The sequence below is a fragment of the Cuculus canorus genome, chromosome 14 (assembly GCF_017976375.1).
Source record: "Cuculus canorus isolate bCucCan1 chromosome 14, bCucCan1.pri, whole genome shotgun sequence".
Taxonomy (NCBI): domain Eukaryota; kingdom Metazoa; phylum Chordata; class Aves; order Cuculiformes; family Cuculidae; genus Cuculus; species Cuculus canorus.
The window spans coordinates 10,012,432-10,024,090 of NC_071414.1; the positions used below are offsets into that span (position 1 = coordinate 10,012,432).

General features: G+C 41.9%; 1 long non-coding RNA gene across 2 annotated transcripts; it reads right to left on the reverse strand.

The window, feature by feature from the left end:
- Positions 1 to 1,229: 1,229 nt before the first annotated feature.
- LOC128853682 (uncharacterized) lies at positions 1,230 to 10,996 on the reverse strand. 2 transcript variants are annotated; one of them, XR_008452354.1, is made up of 4 exons: positions 10,776 to 10,996; positions 10,317 to 10,471; positions 5,290 to 5,487; positions 1,230 to 4,628 (listed from the first exon to the last, which is right to left on the reverse strand). It is a non-coding gene; the product is annotated as an uncharacterized LOC128853682 (long non-coding RNA). The 2 variants fall into 2 exon arrangements; XR_008452355.1 differs by lacking the exon at positions 10,317 to 10,471.
- Positions 10,997 to 11,659: the final 663 nt, after the last annotated feature.

Sequence of the window (11,659 nt, forward strand, 5' to 3'; positions counted from 1 at the left end):
CAAGTCATGTAGAATGATAAATGCACCTATGACTAAACCTGAACAGCTCAATGTCACGAGACCAATGATAAAATTATGGAAAACAGGAACAGAAAATCAACCTAAGAGTCAAAGAGGATGAGCCAAGCAGCATTTTTTTTCTTCATTATCAACTATGTGAAGAATAGACCAAAACAAAAATTCAGTCCAGCCTCAGGTGAGTGTATGATGAGACAGGAGTGAGCAGAAATATATTCTAATCTCAAAATTGGCACAAATACCAGCTTCCATTTGCTTTTTAGCAGATGAAGAAATATCTTTGAGTGATACCCGAGTGCCCTGAGATGTGTTGAATTTTGGTTGCTCTCACACACACCAGTGTTATAAGTCCATGAGTTGGGGGAAGGTCTGTCCAACTATTGCCAAAGTCTACTTATCTTGTTTAATGATTTACTGGAATTAAACTTGGGGTTCCCTGCAACAGCAAAGCAGGTGTTCCTGTAAATATGTCAGTGCACTGCGATGCTTTTTGCTCTGCTTTTAGAAACCTGAATGGCCCTGGGAGGGAGCCACCCTGGGAGGTGAATCCCGCACCTGGGAGGAAAGGGAGCGCAGCTGGTCCTGCTTTACTGGGGAAGAAACTAAGCCAGCGGAAGCGACTCAGGAGGAGAGCCGCAGTCTGGGGTGAGACCAGCCTTGTTGCAAGCAAACCAGTGCTCTCCCACAGGGCTGCCCTTCCTCTTTTCTACCTGCAGCAGCATTGCCAGCAACAGAAAAGCCACCACCATCACTGTGGCCTTGCTTCAGTTACATTTGGCAACTGGCAGAAAGCCACTTCCCCAGCAAACGGTTGGGTACAGTTTGGGGCAGGCGCTTTCTGCAATGTTCCTGAAGAATCCCTCAGTAATGTGCTCCTGCGGAGTCCCAGTCCCTGTTGGAAGCAAAGGAGATCTATTTAGCAACTCCATCTATTACTAGCTGGATGGGACAGGGACCTCTCCCCTTCTTGTATCATCCTCATGCAAACAAGGCAAAGCATGACAGGCAAAACTAAAAGCCTCCAGGGTTCTGGGTCAGCACTTGACAGAGCTGCTCTGAGATTTGGCTTGCTAATGTCTGAGAAGTTGAGATGAGAACGATTATGGAAATCAGAGACAGAAGTCTGGAACAAATGCTCCTGGATTGCTTCTCGTGGTGCATGTTCTCATCTGCAGTTCTTTGTAATTGCAAAAAAACGGTGCCTTGCAGATACCTTGAAGAGACTGGAGACAGACATATGCATCTCATCATCAGGAAGTCTGTCTTGATAGTCAGCCAGGATCCAAGGGGAGTATGCATTATTTATTATCATCATCATCACTGCCACTAACCTCATTTCCCTAACCTAATTTCCCTAGAGATTCGACTCCGGTATAAATGCATGAAGCCATATCCTGGGGTTGTTACTCCATTGTCGTTAACTGTACAAGCCCCCTCGTTCTTCTCTGGGAACTTTCTGCATAAGGAATGGTTTACCTACTGACTAGAGTCCTCCAGACACCGCTCTGTTTTTCATTCCAAGCTGCGCTTGAATGCACTAAGAGAGGAAAGAAAAAAATGGATGTACAGCAAAACATCTGCAGAGACTGACTGACTACCTGGCTCCCCACAGGCATCAACTTTATTGAAGAAAAGCAGAACAGCAGAAAATCAATAGCAACAAGCAGAAATTGTTTATTTGTGCCAACACTGAATTACAAACCCTGATCTTTTTGCATACTGCATGTGCAGGAACATGATGTCAACATTACTGTGCTGCAACAGGAAGCAAAAGATAAGACTTGGTGAACCATCAGCTCTTCCTGAGCACCGGCTGTCACTATGTTTTTGTTTACGTTATGCTTGACGAAGTATAGGTTACCAATACAAACAACCTTTTTTGGCAACTTTACCCTTCCTTTTATTTCACCAACTGTTTTAAGCTATTCCAATGCATCTTTTACTTCTAACTGCTTACCTAATCTTTAGCAAGAGGCGCGTATACAATCTGTGGTTTGTGGTGTACGGTCGCACCACAGAACTTCTGTCCCTCGACTGGATGACAAAGATAAATGCATCAGAAAATGAAAAATAATGTGCTATTCATAACTAGAAGACATTTAAGTAGATAATTCTGGAGAAGTTATTTGTCCTAAAGATTCATATGCCTTCTTTATAGTTGTCAGATGACTATGCAAACATTGCAGTGACATGACAAGAAATGACATTACCCCGCATATGGAAAGGAAACAAAATCTAAATTTACAAACTCTTCATTTCCATTATTCATCTCAGCCTAATCACAAACACTGAGAAATATCACTGTAAAATCCAGTGAGTGTTGTTTTTTCTTTTTTTTTCTAAACTGAAAATCAGGGGGCTGTTTCCTTATTCTGACAGCACGCTGGATTTAGCACACGCCACTCGTGGCATTCTCTCATCCACGACAGCTGCACCGAAATGTCTGAGTTTCTGGGGCACTGATGCTTGACAGCACAGAGAGCGATGCCGCATTATGAGCATGGTGAGATCCTCTGCCCTGCTCACTGAAAGAAACAGAAGTCAGCACAATGGAGCCACTGATTAAGGAGAACAATCATGGAGGATTTCCTATTATGCCAAGATCCAGAGGGAAACAGTAAGCAACGTAAAGGAAATGAGTGCATTTGCTCAAAATGAAAAGGTCAGCCAGCCGCAAATTTTCAGCTTTGATATGCACGTAACATTTCAACTCCCATTTTTATCACAAATTATAGCTTCCCAAGGTCTTCAGGAAGTTGACAGAGAGATTGTAATGTTATTGAGTGGTGTGAGAACGGAACTAGCTATGATTTACAAACTTGTCATTGCAGCATATCCACTTCTGTGTAGTGGAGAACAAAGAACCACCCTAACAGCATCCCTTTTGCATTTGCATCATACAGGTTTAAATAACAGCTCCTGTCAGTATTAGAGAGCCAGACCTTCTCCCTCAAAATAGCCTGCAGAGCTAGTTTAACAGAGTATAAAAAGGATGGGCAAAAGCTGGTACCCTCCTGTGAATTGCAGACTATATTGCAACTCTACACAGATTCTGCCAGATGCTCATTCACATTGACATCACTCAAAGTTAAACAGCAGTGCCTGTAAATACAACAAAACCTTTGAAAGAAAAATATTGTTGCATTAGGAAAAAAAATGTCCAGGACTCCTGGCTTCTATCCACAATACTTCCATTGCCTCCCTATCAAACTTAATGCCCTTGTTTATAAAATAGAAATAATAGCTTTCTGTCACGAGTCACCGCGAGAACTGGTGAATCTTCTCTGAGTGTCTGAAAGATCACCAAATTAGTGTTGCCCAAACAAAAGGACTATTTCTATTAATGCAATAGTACCAATGGGATTCATATGGTTTTAGTTATGTCCCACCCCTCTCAGCTTTCACCCGTCTCTGGAAAAACAACTGTAAATTGATTGTGAAAATAGATGCTGAATGTTTCATGGTACAGGTGTAAAGACAGTTTTGTGGGTTTGTAGCTAGGGAAGCACACAGCACACAAAGCGTGAGGCCATGGCACTACTGAAGATAATGGGAATGCTCGTAGCCTGTAATATCAAATAGCTCCTTGTTCAGCATCTATTGTATTGCACAGAGCCTCACTGAGACATAACTAAAACACTAAATTAAAAAGACTTCCAAACAACTGCCTCAGGGCTAAACTGGTAGGACAAAATTTCAGTCTATGGTACTTAAATGTATAATGAAAAATCCATTAATGACTCACTTTTTTCTAAGGATAGAAGGCAGCATACCTTATGAGTCAGCTTTCTGCTGAGAAAAAAGTCCTACCTTCAATGGAACAGAATATACACCATTGAAAAGAGCATAATTATCAGACATTACCTTGTAGAGAACAGGTGATGAAAAAAGCTAAAATATATGAAGGACTTTACTCATGGAGGAACTCTTAGCATCATAAGACTGACCTTTAAACTCAGTGAGAAAAGAGAGTTGAATCAATGCATCACCTGCCTGGGAAATATAATGCAGACTTCTCTGGAAGTTAAAGCACACATTAATTCTGTAGCTGCAATACTAACAAGCGCAGAGTTAAAATAGGTAGGACTGGTTGTCACAGGTGGATGTCTGAATCAATCAGGAAAGGGAAAAAAAGAGACAAAAGTAAATAAACTAAATGTACTGAACATTATCAAATTATGTTGACTATCATGGATGAGAAAAATTTTGTATAGTGTTTCCGTCAGATAATAGCTACAGATAAAGGAACACAATCATATGTAAGAAGAAACATCCTGAATACCAAGAAAAAGTGATATGGGCCCTGAAATTATTTGAGGGAAGTTACTTGCATCTGTCTGAACAGAATTACAGAGTCACTCTTCTGTGAGCTCTGGGCTAGCAAGGTAGATATTTTTTCATCTCTTATTTCAGCTCCTAAGTCCTTACCCAAGCAAAACCTGTGCAGGAATCAACGAAATCCTCCTGATTTTAAACACCATATCTAATGCAAGGCAAATCCCTTCTAAGTTTGTCAACCTTTTCATACCTTTTGGCTCTCTGCAGTCACCTGCACTGGTCATGCTGTGCTATATCTGCTAGCAAGATGCACAAACATGAGTCACGGCACCCTAGAAATAAGATAGTTAAGGAGGTCAACACTTCAGAGGTTGGCATTCTTCTCTATCACATTAGCTTTACGCTAGATTAATTCCATTGTCCTCAGTAAACTTCAGTGTGATTTTTGTTGGAGTGAGTCAGAGGATTTGGCCCTTCACCTGGAATAATATTATCTGTGGCTTTGGATAGACACAATTCTATTCCTCACTGCTCTTGCCTTGGATACGCTGCCTACACGAGGCCATCAGGAGAGCACATGCAGTATTATGCCACTTAGCAGCAGGACTTTTTCTTGTGCTTTGGATAAGCTAAATGAGTTTATTAGCTATGTCACAGATGACCCATAAATCTTACTAAAACGGATTACTTCCCAAGGAGAGAACGTTTTGCCTGAATCCACACTTCACTTATCCGTCCCCCCCCCCCCAAAATTTACAGTCAGTGGCAAGAGGCTTAATCACTTTTGCAACTGACAGCAAAAGGCAACAGCAAACTTTCTCCAGGAACTGCTGCTGGGAACAAATCTTCAGCCTGATGTTCCAGGGGTTTCACATTCAGATTCACTATCAGTTTTGACCTCTTGGCCTCTCAGGGGGAACCACACCTATCTTACCCCATATCCCTGCCCTGCCTCAAAGACAAGAGGGTACATGGGAACGCAACGCTACTGACGTGAACTTTACGCAGCCTCAGTGGTACCATAGGACGCAAGAGAAGAGGTTCCTCATTTACATACAGCTCCAGTCATGAGTCATCTCTATCTTCTACAGCTCCAACTTGCCACTCTGACGAGTCTCCGGACGGTAAGCGAACGTACTGTACCGTTCGTCAGTCATATGCTCAGAAACGTCTGCCCGGCTGTTTCAGCGCCTGCAGTGGGGAAACAGAAAAATGTAAAATGTGCACGTAAAATTTCCCTGCAGTGTGGGAAAGTTGTGTGTCTAGCCTCTCATGCAGCAGAAGGGAGCTAGACATTAATAGTTAATCCACATCATCACCAGCCAACATCCTGACTTTCAGCCTTTCCTAGCTGTAGCTGAATGTCCATCAGACTTGTCCATCAAATCTCGGGAGAAGAGTTTTGTATTAATTTACACAAGGACTTACATAATCTCCCATGCAGAAAACTAAGGCCAGAGGGCTCCCTGCTCAGAACTGCTTGAAAACTGGCTGCAGAGCTGAGAAGAGAACTGAGGGATGTCATCCTGTACAATAAACCTGTGGATAGCCAATCGAGAACATCTTTTTCCACATCAGCACGAAAGGCCAACACATCTACAACAGCATGACTGGGTGTATGTCTGCTGTAACTCCCCTGAAGACAAGAATGGCTTTCAATCTTTGCAAGCTGCTAAGTTTTAGGTCAAGAAGTTAATCTCTCTGGATACTCTATGTTCTCTACGGAATGAGGTTATCACTCTTAACTGTCTCTGGAGGAAACTCTTCTCTGCATACAAGCTTGAGAGGGAATCTAGGAAAATTGGTTTCATTAGGCTAATGTTAGCCTTTGCAAGTGCCCTGGTAATGAAGTTTTAATCTTCCTGACGCTGGTCATGCTACTGTCGCTAGTAAAAAAACATCCACTGATATGGAAAAAGGGCAGCAGGGAAATTCCATTGAAATAAGCAGAATTGGAAACTTCTCTCTTTATTGTGTAAGGTTGTTCCCATGATGATTTCAGGGAAGAGAGTGCGTGAGTAAGAAGATGAGGAAGGGCCAGGGAAACACCAATGACTTTGAGTCTACACACTCAAAGACTGGATAAAATTTGAAAATAATAACAGTAGAATGGAAACATTTGGGAGAGAGAACGGAAGAAAGTGAAACACAAATGATGAGAGACTCATGTTTCAGTGCTGGAAAAATCATGATGAACAGGACAGTAATCTTTGTTTATGTGTTTGTTATATCCATACTAATGAAGCCAACCAAAAGGGAAAGGGCTAAATATTGCACCACTGAACCCAACCTCATATTCCAAGGTTTATTACCTTAGGCTCAAAACTGTCAGCGCAGGCCAAAGAATTGCCCTGGACATCATCTTTTTGGCAACTAATATTGCAGAATAATAAAATATGAATTTCAGGAGAACAGAATACGGATGTTTTCTAGGCCATGTCTCACTCATAGAACCTCACCAAATGCCTGTAGATTGCATGTCAGGCAATCACAATCTCCCCATGTCTGACATATTGCCTTTAGCACCCTCTGACACCAGAGACGAAAGGGTACAGATATCTTACTCTACACCATAGGATGCAGCAGAGCCAAACTACATTAACATATGGCAGCTAAGATTAACGTTTGGAAGTAGCCCAGTCTCTGAGTCAGACTGATCCTTTCCGTTCATAAACTTTAAAGTGCCAGGAAAAAAGTTAAGAAGTCCAATTAAAATAAACCCTGGCTAACTCGACTGCAGGCTTATCATCACAGCATGAGGAGGGCAGTATTTTGCTCTTCCGCGAGGAACTTGAGCGAGAAACTATGAAGCGGCCTCATAGGAGACGGGGGAAAGGGGTCTTCTCCAGTGAGAAAGAAGTCTGAAGACTGCTAGGCCTGGCTTCCTCCAGGAGGAGTTTTCTAAAGCGTTTAAATGCTGCTTTATTCAGGTCACTTTGGTTTAGTGATTTCTGATTATCCACTGTCATTTGAAAAGGATCTTTCTCTTCAGATATGTTTCTGATGAATCAGCTGCCCAGATATACCTCCTCTTAGCTTCTGCCATAGGCTGAAACTTTCTATTCTCACCTCTAAGGTCCTGTATGAGTCTGCCTATATATCTGCTCTCATTTCTTACCAGTTTCCTTCTGCTGGGCATTAATTTCTGAAGTAGTTTCCCTCTTAAAGAATTGATGCTAGACCGGATCACAAGTCATCTGAAGTTGATCACCCAAAACTAACCTCACTCCAAATCAGGGGTCACATACTTAAAAATCATATCCTAACAATGACGATTCAGAAAGGTTGAGTCCACAAGCTCCAGATGAACCAACACAATGCCAAAGACCATGACCTCTGGCTTCATTCTTTAGAAGATTAATAAAAGCCCTTTTTAAAGGATTTTCTCTAGACACACCTTGACTTCTGCTACAGATTCTTTAGCACTGAGAAAACCTCCCCAATTCACTGACCATCATAGGACTGCCAAGCCATCAAGCAAGAACAATGAAAACAGAAGCATCATTTGCAGAGGCAGCCTGTTAGCAAATCACAGAAGCAATTAAAAATCCATATCCTTACTACGAAGAAGATGAAAAAAAGAGTATGTATCTCTTGCCCCTAATGTCCCACTGGGCTTACCCAGCCCCCTGAACACTACACAATATCTAGAGGAAACCACTGAGAAAGCTGATAAGGCAGCACAGACGAGCATGCCAAAAGCAAGTCAGTGAAGTACTACTCAACATCTCATGCACACAGTCAGTTCCAAGGGGTCAAACGATGGGTGAGAACCTACTGGGCTGCAGTAGCAAGACTGGTTGCCCACAGTCTGTGGCAGTACGATTTGGCAAGTCTTCCAACAAAGCTTCCAGTGCCTTTTTTTTTAAAAATCCTCCTTTTCAAGGTTTTGGTTTACTGCCTGAGGACTTTTGTGATGACCTGATGTTACTGAATCCTCTCATACTCCTTCTTTTGAAAAATGCCAGTTTCCATGTATTGCTGGCCACAGGATAGCATTTCCTCCTGCTAGACAGAGACCTGAGCCTGACCTTACATTTAGATCCCTGAACTGGCTTCCACAGCTCACACCTAGGAAGAAGCCACCCATTCTGAGAAGGTCATTCTTGGTGCAGCAAGCCAAGCCAGGCACTTAGCATCCGCAGCCCCTGTTGAGCTTGTGCACTGACTCCCCACTGAGAGCATGCCGGTGCAAGGTCTCTGGGAGACATCCAAAATAGCACTCAGGCACCAATGTGCAACTTATGCAGACTGCTGGCGCCTGTGCTCATGAGAGCAACCCAGGAAAGCTCTGCCTCCCCTCTTCAGCTACGTCAGATGCTGTAAGTGCCTACAGTTTCTGGTGAAAGCTTCTTTAGGCGCCAAAAGGTCTGGCGTCTTTTTGTGCCCAGCAGCCTCACTGTTCTGGGTGGGCTGAATGCTGTCAGCTACTTCTTGCCTAAATTCATCCACAAATCAGGTGGGATTTTTTTTGCCAGTAAGGTCTTAAAGACCCAATTTCCTAGTCATGCTATGACTGAAGAGAGCTCAAAGTACACAGCAGAAGGGAACTGTCAGGAGTGCTTATGTGTTTATATAACTTTAGTAAGTCATTAATCCCCTGCACCAGTATCCCAGTCCCAATATCGCCACCGTTTCCCAGACAAAAGCCCTAACCAGGTACCCTATTGTGGCACAAGAAATTTCGTGCTCCTCGTTACACTGTGGCTCAGCTTCCAAAAGCCGGTCAGAACACATATTCTTCCTTTCCCCAGAACACCCTACAGTTTCTCACAGTACTCCCAGTTCATTCAAAGGTCCAGAATTGGCTTCTGGGGCTGTGCTTTTCAGTGCTTGGTAAGTATTTAAGGTAGAGGTGGTGGCTCGTCTCCCAAGTGTATTTCCACTTAGAAGGCTGATTCAGGTGTCCACATTAAATGTGTTACTTAAACCCATAAGCAAACACTTTTTGGTTCTGTATCAGAGTTTCTCAGAGAGATATTCAGACATTCCCTTCTCCCAAGTATTTCCTACCAGCTGACATAGGCATCTCTCCACTCCGTGTACTAGCTAAGGGCACTTGAAGTCCTTACATTCCTAACCATTCCTCTCCAGTGTACAGGGAATGTCTGATTTAACTCACTAAAGAGCATTGCCCCTTTGAGAATCAGGTGCTAATCCTCGACTCTTCTTTGCTGCTAATCGCAAATCTCTTTAAGACTGGGCCCTCTGTTTCAGTGTTCAAAGTCCTCTATTACAGGATTTCGCTCTAGTTAACTGTTAACTTGCATCTCCCTTTGACCATGACTTTTCATGCGTTTGCAGTCTCCTGAACTACATAAACACTAATCAATACAGAGGTGCTGCAAAAGCATGAGATAAGCCTGTGACAGGAGCTGAAACTTCTTTGTGAAGTTCATTTCCACAGAGGAAAAAGAAACCAAATAAAAAAATGTTCTACTCGCTGTGACTTTGCCATAGTTACTTCCTGGCAAAATTAAAGCAAAAAAAGAAAACAAAGAGAAAAGATATTAAAACCAGGGTAGATTTTCTAGGGACTTTAGGAGCAGTAGATTCCTCTTAGCACTGCCCAGTGATGTGCTTGCCCACAGAAACAGGACAAGGAAGAGGCCACGTGCCTGCACAGACCCCCTTCTCTGTACTTAAACACACACACAGCAATCGCAGCCAGCCCCCTGTTCTACCAAATGATTCGTTTATTTCTTCTGCATGTTGAGCAGGATGAAGACAGGTGGTTGTTATGTCAGATACTCACTAAAGAAGGACCTTATGTAGTAAGCTGAATAGATACGAATACATTCTACTATCCATTTAAAGTCCAGTCTCATAATAATAGATGGGCAACATATGTGATAATGATAAACACATACTATACTGCAACAAGACTTAAAGCTTGTTTTATTGTTCCCTAGTATTTCGGAAAGTACTGTCAACGTGGAGCTTTCTAAAATCCTAGGAGGAAGGGCTGAGCCTTCATTACTTATTATGCCTAGTCCAGCACTCATGTTTGAATTCTTTACCTACGTGCCCATCCTGTTCCCTCAGAAAGATTTCCTCATATGATGTTATTTATATTTTTAAACGCTTTATAACATTTTCTCTTCATTCTCTAAAATATGTTTTTCTTTTCCTGAACGGCAGTTTAGGAAATGCTTCATGAAGTCAGTGACACACCCTGCAGAACAAAACACATAATCAAGTAAACACGCCCTGCAAAGCAATGCGCTCACTTCAGTCCCCAACCCACCCTGACACAAGTGCTACAAGCATATCCCGTGAATAAAATCTCGCAGTGGGTACTCTGCTACACAACATCCCAAAAAAAAGCTACAGTTAGCTGGGAGCAAACACACCTCAGTAGCAGAAGGGGCATAAGTGAATAAGCACTCCACCTTCTTTCAGTAACAGTCACTGCACATTCCCAATAGATGAACAAAACTTAATTGACCTAAATGATGACTGTATGTACTCAGCTTTACCTTTAGCAAACAATGCTGCTCATGATCCAGTCACAGCACTTACAATACATTCCCTATGCCAGAGCCGTAGCACAAGCCAGAGGCTAACATAAAACTCAGTGGTCTGTAAGGAATCACAAATAAAGCAAAAGTGGAAATCATATATGAGTGTTACAGGGTGTTACATTATCCAAAGCCATGCTGGACAGGTAAGGATCAAGGTTACACTTCTCTGGGAAAGATAAAATTTTGAGATTACAAAATAGAGATAATTAAAATGATCAAGGATTAATATAAACTCTACAAACATGAAATTAAAACTAAAGAATAGCATATCATCTAGAAATGAGGAATATCTAGGGAATTTTGGAAGCAAAACATGTTACCTGCATGAGCAAATTCATGGAATAAATATCCAGGATGATAATTCAAATAAAACAGTTTCAGCCACCTTTTTTTATGGGAAGGAGGTAACAATTCTCTTGCTGTGAGGCATTAGTTAGGAATCCAGATAAAGTCATCATCCATGATCTGATTTATTTACTAGAAAGTGAACCAGAGTGAGGGAATATTCTTTTTTGTAAGAAGAATTATGAACACAAAATTAGGAATGAGGACATTTGTTTGCTATTTCTAGAGCTGAAGCTGATCTTATTCTCTAGTTTTAGGTCAATTCATCCCTTTGCTTCAGTTTCTTTATTGATGAAAGAGTTCTGAAAATACTTACTGATTTCAGAGTAGTAGTTTGGCTCAATTAATGTTCCTAATGCAATTCAAAGAGAAAAGATTGTTTCAGGGCTACTCTTGTCAGAAAAATGTTAGTTTATTGAAAAAAGAAATGAAAAGAGCACGAACTTGTAAAACAGTTGTCAGTATCAGTTTAATCATTCCAGTTCTAATATATG